Genomic DNA, 13186 nt, shown 5'->3' with positions numbered 1-13186 from the left:
TTAGTTTCCATCTGCAGTAGGGAAATGATTCTTGCTGATAATATTTTTTTTCAGCAGATAGATTCTCTCTTTCTTCCTGCCTTTCCCCCAGCTGGTTCCTCGCCAGGGCTCACTACCACAATTTCAGGCTGGCTTCCAGTGTGAGTATACTACTGAGTAGTGCACGGTGAAATGGCTRGCATCAGTCTCCCTCTTCCCCTCGTGTGGCGAGGGGGATCAGATCACACTAGAAATAGGTTAGCTGCTGTAATAGGTGGACTGAGCTGTTTTTTATCACCGTCTCCAGAAAGATGATCTGAGAAGACCGACAGAACAAGGCTCTACCTGTGTTAGCTGTAATGGCACTAAAGCCAGGCTGAGTACTTTTCATTGCTTTTTTGGGGAGGCAGTAACCAGGTACATTTTCCTAATGCATACTGCCTTTTAGCTTATATTGCTAAAATGTGTTCAAACTATGAATGCCCAAATTCATACAATGATGTTTAAAGCTCAGCTGTTACTGGAAAACCTGTCTGTCTTCTTCCTCCTGTCAGCATTTAAAACCAGGCTTCCTTCAATGTCTCAGACCAAAATTTGGTCTAATATTTTTAGAGCTTTTTCAAAGTCAGACACTATTTATTAACAAGATCAGGCAAAGAACAAGGCAAGTTCCCCCCCCTGGAGTGTTCTCAGTGCTAAAAAAAGGCCCCCAAAAYGATGTTCAGTTCTCTTTCAGTGGGGCATGATAGCCCTAAGTAAGGAAGAACKTATCTGTGGAGCGGGAAGTCAGTTAACAAATCTGTAGAAAGAGGGCTGATACAAGCCCGGGTTCTCTTCCACGGACATTATAAGCTTTGGAGATCTACAGTTTGTAAAATAAAATGATGATAATAAAATAAAAAATAAAAAAAAAACAAAAAACAACAACAAAACCCTATCGCTATTGAAGCAGGCACTTAAAAGATGGTTGTAACGTGTATCCTTTTAGCAGTTTTTAATGAAACTTTAGGTGAGGGTTAATCTGTTCTTTGATTGTATATACTGAGGCCAAAGAAGCCATTTCTGGCATGATTGTTCCCTGTTTTGCTCAGAGCTAGTTAGATTTTTGCAGTGGAGATAGGGCATAATTTTTAAACTTCATGTAACAGTTATAGTCCCATTTGTCTGTAGAGCAATACAGTCTTTGTGAGTAACCTGAYGTGGCCGCAATTTTCCTTTGAGGAAGAAAGCAATCCATCTTTATTTTTAACCTGGGCTATTTGTTTGAATGTCCAGGACTAAATAGGGACTTAATAATGTATTTTCAGGGTCCTCTATCCTCCGATAAATTGGTAGCAATGCTCTGGCTGTTCTCAGGGGGAGAGTTCTCAAGAACCTGACTGACTTGTTATGTGTTAATGCTTGCTTGTTCTTAGTGCTGAGAAGCAAAAGTGTCTAACTGTCAATAGCAGAAGTTTTATTTTTTTAAATTCTCTCCTTTCTTTCCCCCTTTAAGTCCTCTCTTTATGTCCTATCCTGAGTAAGAATGTAAGAAAATGATATTCCTGCCCCAATGAAYGCACAATTTAGGCAAGGAGAGCTCCTAAACAGKCTCTTCAGAGGACATGACAACACAAATTTGAGAATGTTCAGAAGCTGCTTGCAACAGCGGGTGCACTTTATCCTATATCTTACTCCAAACAGGGCGAGCAAAGCCTCACCTGCGTAACCTAGTCTCCAGTTTATGCGCAAAGTAGTTTCCAGTAGCTTTGTGTTTTATGACTAGTCTACTGTACAGCAAGAGATTTCTTGCTGCTAACTCAGCTCTTTTGTTGTTTCTTTCAGTGAAAGCAGGATTCTGCTCTGCTACCTTTACATTTCAAYTAGTTTGTAGGATCAGTTGAGGGGAATGATCAGATGAAGTTTTTTCTTTTTTTTAGATGAAAATGTCTGATCAAGAAGAAATATCATGGCAAAACCTATAGCTTTAGCATGATTTTGGTTTTACTTATGGGAAAAACTAAAAGTTTGAGCCAGCAATGTTCTGAATTTAGCAGATAAATCTGCATCATAAAGCTCAGTTTCAAGCCTGCAATGTATTTCTATACTTGACCAGCTTAAGTTGTATGCGTATAATTTAATACACATTATATGTGCATAATACACAGTTTTTCCTGGAAATGCCTGCTGTCAGGATGAGCCAGTGAGTAAGGGTAGTGGTCTGGAAGTGAAGAATATGATTATTTTTTCAGACAAATCAGTTAATTTCATTGTGCAGCTACAGCAATGTTTGTGCTGGTACTGAGAAGAAAGACCAGAAAGAAAGAATGAACAATGTATTCCTGCCAGGGATAGCAGTGACTGCTTGACAATTTAAATAGTACAATTTCTTTCTTTTTTTTCTTTCTTTTACAGCAACAGCATATGACTGCTAACGCTTGGTTGGTGAAGTCAGTTCGTGGCCAGTTTAGATGTCAAAGTCTTCAGAAGCATTCAGGGAGCTTGGTCTTAACTCTCCATCTGTAAAAGAGCATGAGAGAACTTTCTGACAGAGAAGCCACAGTGCTACAATCACAGTGTTTAAATTGCCATGGGAGTAGGGTCAAGCATAGATTTACAGCAGCTTCTGTACTGCGCAGTAGCTGCTCATGGGGCACCYGCTTGCGGCATAGTTTACCCCATGGTTGGTGCAACAGTTGACTCCTCTTCAGCGAGCAGACCAGTGTATCTGCCATTGCTGTGCCAAGAGGGCAAACGCTGGCAGTTCCCATCARACAGAGGATGTGCTGTAAATCCGCACTCCCACTTGCTTTGCTTGCATAGCTATACCTTCAAAAGCGGTGATGAGGACAACTGGGCAAGTATTTCAGATGGACCTGGAAATCCCCAGCTACTTCCGACAAGGGACAGTTAGCTCAAGTGCTTTCCCGATTGCAGCCACAGGAAGAGAAAGTCATTCCCATAGGTGTTAAAAAAAACCCTCACACTCCCTGCTTTTGCTATGGTGAAAAAGGCATTAATCGATGGGTAGCATAACGGAATCTGTGTAATAGCTTGAATATGGTTTCAGCCTGGAAAAAGTCTGATCGTGATGTGGGTTCACATGTGAGTGAGAATCCTTAGGGAAATGTAACTCCTCGGAAATGGCCTGAAATATTGGGAGCTCCAGGGCAGCATCTTTAATCAGCGGCTGCAGGGGGGATACTCAGTGACAGGCTACTTTCCGTTTCAGATGTGGAGTGYTTCCAGAGGAACAAGGGGTGCATTTGGCTGTATTGCACAAGAAATAGTCCCACACACACACACACCCCCCCCCCCCAAAAAAGGACAGACATTATTCTTGGAGCTTGTTTTTAGTTTAACTCTCTCACAAAACAAACAAACCCCCYGCAACCTTTGATGGGATTGCACTGAACTGTGGAATGATAGTTGATTTCTACTTGACTGGATTGTGAGTTTTTTGATAAGTGGCAAACATAGTTTCATGGCCAGAGCTTCCCTTTGCCCTGAGTTGTACTCAGCCCCTGTAGGAGAGCACAGAGGGTACAACACGAAGAGGCAATGCCCTTCTGGTGTTATAGCACCCCACGTAGTGATTGGAGTCTTAGGGGAAAAAAAAGAAAAAAAAAAAAGGAAAAGAAAAAAAAGGAAAATAAAAGGATTAGATCCCTTTTCTTGCTGATAAAGTATCCTCCATGAGAGGAGTCTCCTGGAGAGCCAAAGCAGCAGCAAACATGGAAACACATGCCCCTCCGCCCTGTTCACTTCAATCAGATTTGATCTGCTTCCTTCTCCACTCTGGTATTAATATTGTTGTGCTGAGAAGTGTTAATGGCTGCCCATAATACTTAAAGGTCGCTGAAGCAGAGTGTAAACCCTCTACAGAAAGGCTTAAAGATTGGCCATAGCCACACCTAAAAAATTGCTAATGGAGACTAAGTGGATTAACTCTCTTTCCTTTGTCTAACAGCTGAAGCTTTTGGTCTCCTCTATTAGAGCAGCTAGGTGGGTTAACAGCCAGGCCCACCCATCTCCTCAGGCCTTATGGTGTATCTCCCCTGAAGTGGAAGGGCGAACTTACGGGTGCTGGGAAAGGAGAGAGGGTCTCAACTCTCCTTAGTTTGTCCTTCACGTGCTTGGTTTGTGGGTCTACTACTTACCTTGACCAGCTGTGGAGCTCATCAGATCTCTCTGTGAATCAATTTACTGACTTGGCAGAAAACRAATCCAGGAGAAAAAGATAATTGTGTTCTGCTGCATTAATGAGTTGAATTTACTACCTCTGTTAGTCATGAAGAGTTGTCTCTGCAACGGATGTTTTACTATTTTAGGGGGAGCTTTCCTATTTCTGCCTCTTTCCATTATCATTTTTTGGTTTTCTAGGATCTGTATATTCCTAACTAGGACGAATATAGTAGAAAGTAAATTGACTTGTAAAATTTGCCTTGTCTGTCATAAAATGTCTCTTTTTGGTGGGATAGAGGTTTTATTTTAGTAGTAAAAGCTAAAATCCAGTATGTGAATAATAGATTGTGCTGATGTTTGTGAGAAATTGAAATGTTGTTATTCAGGATTGGCTGGTTAAGACACTGTGTATCATGTGCTGCATAAGCAACATCATGTTTGCTCTCRGTCATCGCAGAGGACATTTGGAAACTGAAGAGGATCTGGACAGATTAGGACAGAGCCTAGTCAGGACAGATGTTCTTCCCAAGTTGATAAGATTTTAGAATCTGTTGTATCAAACTCAGCACTGGAATCATGGCCAGAGACTACGCTAACAAATTTCAAATGAGAATTCCAGTAAGCCAAATAATTACYAGCAGTTGCTAGTCAGAAGCAAAACTATACCTTGTTTAAAGTTCTTCAGAGCCCACAAAAGAGTTTCCTTCTGAGGAAAGGGAAGGAAGCTCACTCTTCACATAACACAGTTTAGAGAAATYTGCAAGGCTTCCAAGCATCCGACTGAACCGGAGACAGAGGACTGGGACTAAGCCTACCYCTGCTTCCACCTTCTGTATACTTCTTTGTGTTTGAACTCAAATCCATGCTGGCCTTCTGCTGAGCCTGCTTAACTTCTGCATGTAGGAATGGGCTGCCCTTGTGCTTTGAGGCAGTTGTCCTGGAAGATCAGGGAGGTCTCCTGGGCCCTCCAGGGTGGTCTTCCATGAGATKCTACCAAGAAGATCCCTGAACAAGCTGAAATCTGCTCCCCTGCAGTCCCAAGCTGTAACTGTACTATTTATCCTTCTCACTTCTCTCAGGATTTTAAAATCCATAATCTCATGGTTGCTGCAGCCAACCTTTACAGCCCTTCACTCCCCTAACTTGTTCTTTCTTGTTTATAAGAAGTCCAGAAGACTCATCAATATCAGCTGCATCAGCAAGTTATCAATACACAGCAGAAATCTGGATTACTTGTGCCTGGCTAAATAYCAGTGTAGTTACAGTCTTCAACGAGCACCAGTGTCTGCAATCGAAGCTTCTTCCAGCTGTCTAATGAAAGTTTCATCTACTTTTTGTTCTTGATCAGGCACGTAGCCCAGTGCCACCCATGTTGGTGTTGTCTCTGATCCTTACCTCTAAGCTCTTGACTGGTTTGTCCGTTGTTCTAAGCCAARTTTCACGGCTTGCAGCCAGCCGTTACACAGGTCAAAACCCACGTTTCTCACCTTCCCAGCCYGGCTTTCTGCAAGATCCTCTGCAGCACTGCAGCCACATGAGCTATTCTACTGCGATTCTATAATTCCAGTGAGATCTCCCCCTCCCCCCCCCCAAGCAATCTCCTTTCTGTGGCTGGTTGCAGGCCCCAGGCATCTTCCTTTGGTTCCTCTGGGATTCAGGGAGTGCTGCTTGTTGGAGCCTTCCTCTTCTCATTCTTGCTTTCCCTCCTCCAGTGACTTCTTTTTCTTCAGTAGTTTACTCACTGTCCTGTCTCCTGCATCAAAGAAATGATAATCCTAAATGCACTTGTTAGTCAATCCATGTTGCAGTCAGAGTTTTTAGGATCTCTGGTTAAAGGATGCACTAGGTAACCTGTAGTGTAAAAGCTCCATTTTTTATACTCTGTCAGCCATGCATATCTGTTACTATCCTGAGCTTTTTGGAAGGCCTCAAGTGCTAAGCCTTGGCTCTGCACTATTTCAAGTGCCCATGCTGAGGTATTTACTCTCTGGATGCAGTGGGAGGTGAAATTGGTCCTCATAGGGTCTTGCATGGATGCCCTCTTGCCCTGGGGGCTAGTATTCCAAGGAGGCTTTTGCAGTCATGGCTGACTGGTGGGAGGACCTAGCTCTGTGCACTCAGCAGCACTCTGCACAGCGACATGGGGTGAAGTGATGTGTCTGAAGTTGAGGGACCTCTGCGACTGATTTCAGTAGCAGAAATGTGAAGGTCTGGATCTGGTGGGCATACATGTGAAAGAGAAAGTAGAGAGGCCWGCGTCAGCACTGAGATATCCAGAAGGCACCAGGCACTGTGATCACTGAGCAGTGGAAGCAGAAGGGGAACAAAAAGAAGCTGACGAAAGATCTTAGCTGACTGAGGAAGTTCAGTTGCAGAGCAGTGTGGACACGTGACACCCATCAAACAAAGTCCACTGGAAGGAAGTTCAATTTCAAGACTTAAAGATGAGCTTTGATCAAGCAAAATGATTTTATGGAAACTTAAGTGTTTTGTGTAATGTGCTTCTATCACCTTTTTAATCTGATGCYAGGTGCCCCCAAAACAGGCTTGTTTGATGGAACTATGGCTGTGAGCACTGGGCTTCCATTTTAAAGGAGAAATGTTGGTAATTGCCACAAAGTCATGCTCAAGCATCAGTCACAAGGTTATCAGTGTCACTGTGTGTCTCTAATGTGATGTGAATTTTGAATGCTGTTACAATTTCTATTAGGCAAGGTGCACCTTCAATTTGTATGTTTCCACTGCATGAAAAACTCGCAGTATGCTCTAATGTTTTTAGATTATTATAGTCTCACAGACAATGTATTATATCCTAATATCAGAAAACTAATCACTATTACCAAGAAACCCTTTTCTAGTACCAATACTTTAAATTGCTGGGAAAAAAGCCAAAGCAAAATAATATCTGTCTGATAAATGAATGGATTTTTTTTTGTATTTTATTATCCCTCCTGAAAATCCCATTGAMGTTTCTATAGCAATGTAGTAGCCTCTTGTAGCAATTTCTCTAAAATTGTGTGTAATATAATGAATAAGGCAGTGATTCCAATTTCTGCAGAACTGAAACATTCTAGTATCACGTCTAAGTAGAATAACCATGTTTATGGGATTAAATAGGCTGGATTCTGAATGAAACGTTTTCATTCTGTATTGTTTCCAAAAGGACCTGAAACATTTCAGATCAAATTACTTTAAATGTTCTGTACCACATAAATCTTCATGGCAATTTCAAACATTTTATGACCACAGCCTACAATTTTAAGTGTATATTTAACTTGCTGTCTCATGGCAGTACTCCTGAGAAACTAATATCTTTGGTTCATTATTATCTATTAAGAGCAGTGTTAGATCTGATCACCAAAGTCCCACTGACCTGCATCAGTAAGAGCTGGCTTTGTGGCTCTGGTTTCCGCTGGCCATTCTGTTTTCTGTGTAGCACTTTGGCACTTTTGAGTGTTTCCATTCCAACCGAGCAATGCAGTGTCCCTTTCTATACTGTCCTGCAAATCTATTGCCTTTCTTGTGGATGGGAGAAAATCACTGAGGTGCCGAGCTCTGAAGGTGGTTCATGCTTTCCTGAGAGATGGCTCAGCTTTCCTCCAGCAGACCTTGTTTCATGGGTGAGGTACCTTCTCTGCCTGAGCTGCTGATGACAACGTTTGCTGTAAATCCCAAAGGCAGAGTCTGGGTCTGCAGGGCATTGGGTACAGGGTGTTGAAAGAAGGAACTGACTGCAGCAAAAATCAAGTGGTCAGCACTTGCCAGGGTCAGGCCCTTGAGCTGTAGCATTTAAATGCCAAAGCAGAGCTTTTCTCTTGTAGTTTCCACAAAAAGGTATCTGATCCTGCAGTATGAACCACAGCACAGAGTCCCATCAGGAGGATGCACGAGGGAATTGCTTATGGATTCTCTTTGCTATTGCAAAAGTCTCTGGAAGAACCATTTGTCGATGTCTGCTCTGAACTTTCCTTCCTCTCACCAGGAGCGACTTCATCTGCACAGTGCTTCTTGCWGCTGGAGGTGGTCTAGCTTGCTGCAAAGTTAAATTCTACCCCGTGACCTATTAAAACTACTCTCTGAATTGTGTAGCCAGTCTTATTTGTGGTGAGTAAGAATTGCTGTCACTTAGCACAGGACATCCCTGTGAGGAAGCGCTCCACAGTGTGGAGGYAGGTTTCAAGTCACAGCCCTTGAGGGATTATGCTAGACTTTTGTAAGCTTGTAACCGCCGKTTTTCAGTGCAGCAGCTCCAGTGTGGTTTGCAGATCTCTTTTCTGGGGCTGCAACTCCAGCACTTCTGATTGCAAATTTAACACTTAGCGCACACTCTATTTGGTATAGCAGTGCTTATGTACCGTCTAGTATGCTCCAAATATGCAAAGGGTGTTTATGCATAAAGCAAATGCCATAGCAAGCAATCTTTTAGATGCAATCCAGAAAAGGCAAATTAAGGGGTGTGGGTAAGAGAAGAATGTAGTTAYTTTTGAGATGTAACCTTTTCAGTGGAAATTGAATCCTGGTTAGAATTGGAGACTTTCCRAAGTCAGGATATCTTCTGGCTAGGCACGAGTGAGTACCACAAAAGGCCAGATATTGCAGTCTTCACACTGAGTTGCTCTTGCCAGTGTAASGCGTCTCACTGAATGCTATTTCTTCATGCATCTGTACTGAAATTAATTTGAGTAGAATATGTTGAATTTGGCCCTAGGTTATGAACATAAAATTGTATCTCTTTAAAATGGATCTGAACAGAGTGCATGCTGCACTGGCTCTGAGAGCTTGTTAGAGGAGATTTGGGTCCTTTTTTATTTTATTTTTCTTTTTTTTTTAGGTGAGTGACTGCAGGGGAAGAGCATGCTCATTTTTCTTACAAATCTAATAAGAAAAGAATTAGCCTAGAAGAGGGAAAAAGAATTTACTTCCTTAGACATTATCTAAGATACTGCCCGATTCCTCTAAGAAATAGAGCTTTCATGTGTTAYATTACATAGCAGCCCCCCAAAAAGATGCCTATCTTTTGCCTGAGGTGAACAACTCCTGAGATTTCTGAAGTCAGGCTAGTACATTAACACCTTAGATTTAGGTAGTGCGCAGCTACAAGCAAATGTCTTTGGATGATAGAAGCAAATCAGACACTGCTTTTGTATGTCACAAGGGATTATTCTATTTTAGTGCTATGCCCTTTGGCTTTACAAATGCACCTGTAGTGCTCCTGCCGTTAGTGCGAAGAATGTTGGTAGAATTAATTTACTATAGTTGTTTTGTCTTTGTAAATAACAAATGTTAGAACTGGCTGTACACGAACAGCTTTTCAAACCTTACCCGTATTGTTTGCAGCCATTCGTAGTTAGGGAAAGCTGCTGTTCTTTAATGCCAGCACTGAGTTCAGCAGTGTGCTTCTGGATTTATGAAAGACAAATTTTGTGGAAGGAGGAGGAATTTATGGGTGTATCTGATCATAAGGAAGGTGGGAAATAAATTCTAGATTCTAAAGAGAGATGTATCAGCAGATACAGATTTCAGCTGTGCCTTCACAAATCTGAAGAATTTGTGTCTGATTTCATCTAGTCTGCTATGTTAATTTTTATTGGAGTAGATGATTCCAAGAGCTCATGGTGTAAATGTGGCATTGCCATTGTACAGTAGCAAGCTATTAGCRGTAATCTCAAATATTAGGAATAAAGACACTGATCTACTAAATCCTATGGCAAATAATTATCATTTTGAATCTTTTGAAGAGATGGTGGGGAGAAACTAAAYGTTTGTAACATTAGGAAGGTTTTAATTTCACCAGTATCTCCCATTTCCCTTCTATTTGCTGTGGAAAGGGTTTGTTTTTAAAGATAATTTGCTCCTGATTTTGACAGATTTTTTTTTTAATATAGTATTAAAGATAGTATCARGTATCCTGATACTAGCTAAGATGTGCTGGAAAGCTCCTTGTGCTTGTGAGAGCCCAAGTCTACTTCACAAATACAACAGGATACCAGACAAATACATGTAAAAGGGAAGAAAACAGGAGGGAGAGAGGCTGTGACTTGTAATGAGGTGTGGGTTCTTTGATAATCTTGCTGTTATAGGAAAAAAAAAAACAGTTTCAGCATATGAATTTATTAGAAGTTCTGACACCTGGCAAATTTTAATCAGTGTCAGCTGCTTAAGATGTAGCTTTATAGCTGCCTTTTTGATTTGAGGTTTCTAGGAGCAGTGCCGAAGACATAGCCTTCGCTAAGCCAGATTTTTGTTTGTTTGTTTGTTTGTTTCAGTAGCGCAGAGRGGTGGGAAAAAAAAGAGTCAGAGGAAAGAGAGGAGGCACAAGATAGGGGTTAAGAGCAAGAAAATACTAGGAAGTTTTGCACGTCAGATGTTGCTAGGATTTTGACAAAGATGGTGGGGAGGTTTTATAGGCTCAAGGCCCAGCCTGGTTAGCCGGGTCGTCTCTCAGGATGAGTAACTGTAACTGTTCCTCTGTGTCATGGTAGATCATAGGAACGTAGTAGCTGTATGTCATGTTTGCCGAAACATCCATTTAATCCAATACATTGTCTCCAGAACAGCTAATAGCAGATGCGTAAGGCAAGGGTAAAGGATAGGACGTGTTACAGACTGGTACTTCTGAGAACTTGTGACAATCGGGTGTCAGAGTTTCCTGAACAATTTCTGGACTGTCACRCTTAACACTTCCTTGGTGTGCTTTAATCCTTTAAGCAAACCTCATTCCCTGTAGGAGCCCCTGAAGTTTTACAGTCTGATGTTGCATTAGTTGCTTGCAGATGTCCCCAAGGGGTGGGGAGGAACCATGCCATTGAGATTTGGTCCAACTTCTCTTTTTTTCCTTTTTTTTTTTAATCATCAGTGCCAAATGAAAAACACTCCAAAAGTGCAAGGGAGATTACTTATTAATAAGTTTACCAGTTATGGCTCACTGATAAGTATGAGGTTGATCTACTGCTTTTCCCATCACGTTTCTCTTTTTGCTAAATAGCCCAGCGCTTGGGTCATATCAGAACATGAATATAGTTTTATGTAACACACTGAAATGGATTTTCTTACTCTGTTTCTTGGGCTTGAAAACCTCATGTACTTTGGGGTACTGAACTAATACTAGTTCAGTAGTATATAAGTATTTCACCATTTTTATTATGATTTGTTATTTTAAACAAAGCTGAAAACTTTAAGTGAGGAGCCTAAATTTAGGTATCTCCTGATAGTGGTGGATGTTTTGTGGTGTATTGTGCTTTTCACTCCTATCTGAACCAGTGGGAGTTGTGAACACTGTGATCCAGGTCATGTACTGAGAAACCTAAACACACCTGAAGATTCACAGGCAGACAAGCACAACACTAAGTTTTTAATACCCTTCATCTCTGTCATGAGCTCTCTTCCAGTTGTCCTAGGACAGTGAACACCTAGGAAGTTTCAATTTGCCAGTGTAATCAAATTATTCACATTATTGCAAGCACAGAAGGGTTTTTCTTTTTAATCAGCCTGTATTCCAAGGGATTTGTTTTTGTTTTTTTTTTTTTCTTTTCCTTGCTGATGTTACAGTTTCTTTAGCTTCAGCAACCTGGGCATGGAGGTAAACAGCGACTGTCAGTCCAGATTGCTGCATTTGCTACCAGCCTGGATGAGAAGCCAGGGACTCAACTGAAGGGAGCCTTGTGCAAAGGCAGCTCACGGGGCTGCAGCCGCGCGCCCCGATGCGTGGGACTGCAGTGCCCTCTTGCGTGGGAGCGCGCTGCCAAGGCAGGAGGTCCCTCCGAAACTCCTGGCTGCTGGGGGAGGAAAGAAACCAAAGACAAAATCCTTTTCCTGCTGTTGCTATTTGCAGCTCTGTTTTAGTCACCAGTGCTTTCTTTGGTTCTGTGCTACGATGTAAATTTGAAGACAGTTTTTAGGCTTTTTTTCAGCCTAAAATGTGTTCTTTAGTCTACTTGTCCTTTTGTTATCAGCTCCAAAGTTAAGACTTACTATTTCTGTTGCCATGATGCGCCCTGGACCTGTTACGAACAGGAGCATCTGGCTGTGTTAAGTGCCGTCTGCACCCTTAGGCAGGGCCCTTGCTTTGCTCTGGGGCTTTAAGTTGTGCAGGGAAAAGATCGGCCAAATGTAGTTACACTTTGCAGGGATGAAGAGAAGTTTCTTCCTTCTGTCACTACCAAACTTGTTTGCTGCACTCTATCTGTCTCTGAAATTAGAGAGATTGAATTAATACATCTTGATTGGGGAAAAAAAAGAAAAAAAAAGAAAAAAAAAAAAAGAGGAAAAGTCCAAAGGAAAAAGGGCATGCTGATTGTAACTAACTGAGCAGGACAGACCCAGGAGGGTTTTGACACATTATCGTTTGAAAATGGCAAAGCAAAAATCTGCTGTGACCACAATGTTTTGAGATTACTGCAAGCCAAGAAAAATACCTACTTCTGCAAATAAGTGTAACCATGAGATAAAAAAACCTGGTAATCCATCCCACTCATTTGATCGAACAACTTTCTGTCATTCTTCTAAAATTATTGCCACCCTTTTGAGAATATAATTTATATCAAAATTGATAGGGATTGTAAGTGACAATTAAGCAAGAAAATTGTCRTTTTATTACCAAGATAGAACTGAAGTGTGTAAGCAAGAATGTTATAACATTAAAAAAAGAACAAAAACAAAACCCAAACCCAATTCTTCAATATAGGACATTGCATTGTAAAAGCTGTAAGCATAACATAACATTACGTTACGTGTTGAAAAAGTAAGTGGTAGTAGAAGGACTTTGCACAGGTTTTACACTGTTGAGCACTTCAGCTGAAGTCCAAGGCTGAAGGAAACATGCACCTTCTCTGCAGTCAATGATAAAGCAGACTACTGAATGCATTTCATCTATTTTTTTCTACCGTGCTTCTCTCTAATTAGCATGTAGATTAAGAAACTCGTCTTATTTTAAACCTCTGCTGATGTATTGAATTGTGACAGTTCTACTGTAACCTTATTTGATTGCCAGTCCATAAAGGAGAGGCTGGGGGGAGAGGTACAAAAATGAGGGGGGAGCTGGTAA

Source organism: Rhea americana, unplaced genomic scaffold (assembly GCF_003343005.1).
Source record: "Rhea americana isolate MKP2758 unplaced genomic scaffold, rheAme1 scaffold_35, whole genome shotgun sequence".
Lineage (NCBI taxonomy): Eukaryota > Metazoa > Chordata > Aves > Rheiformes > Rheidae > Rhea > Rhea americana.
Note: the sequence above shows the minus strand (reverse complement) of the source record.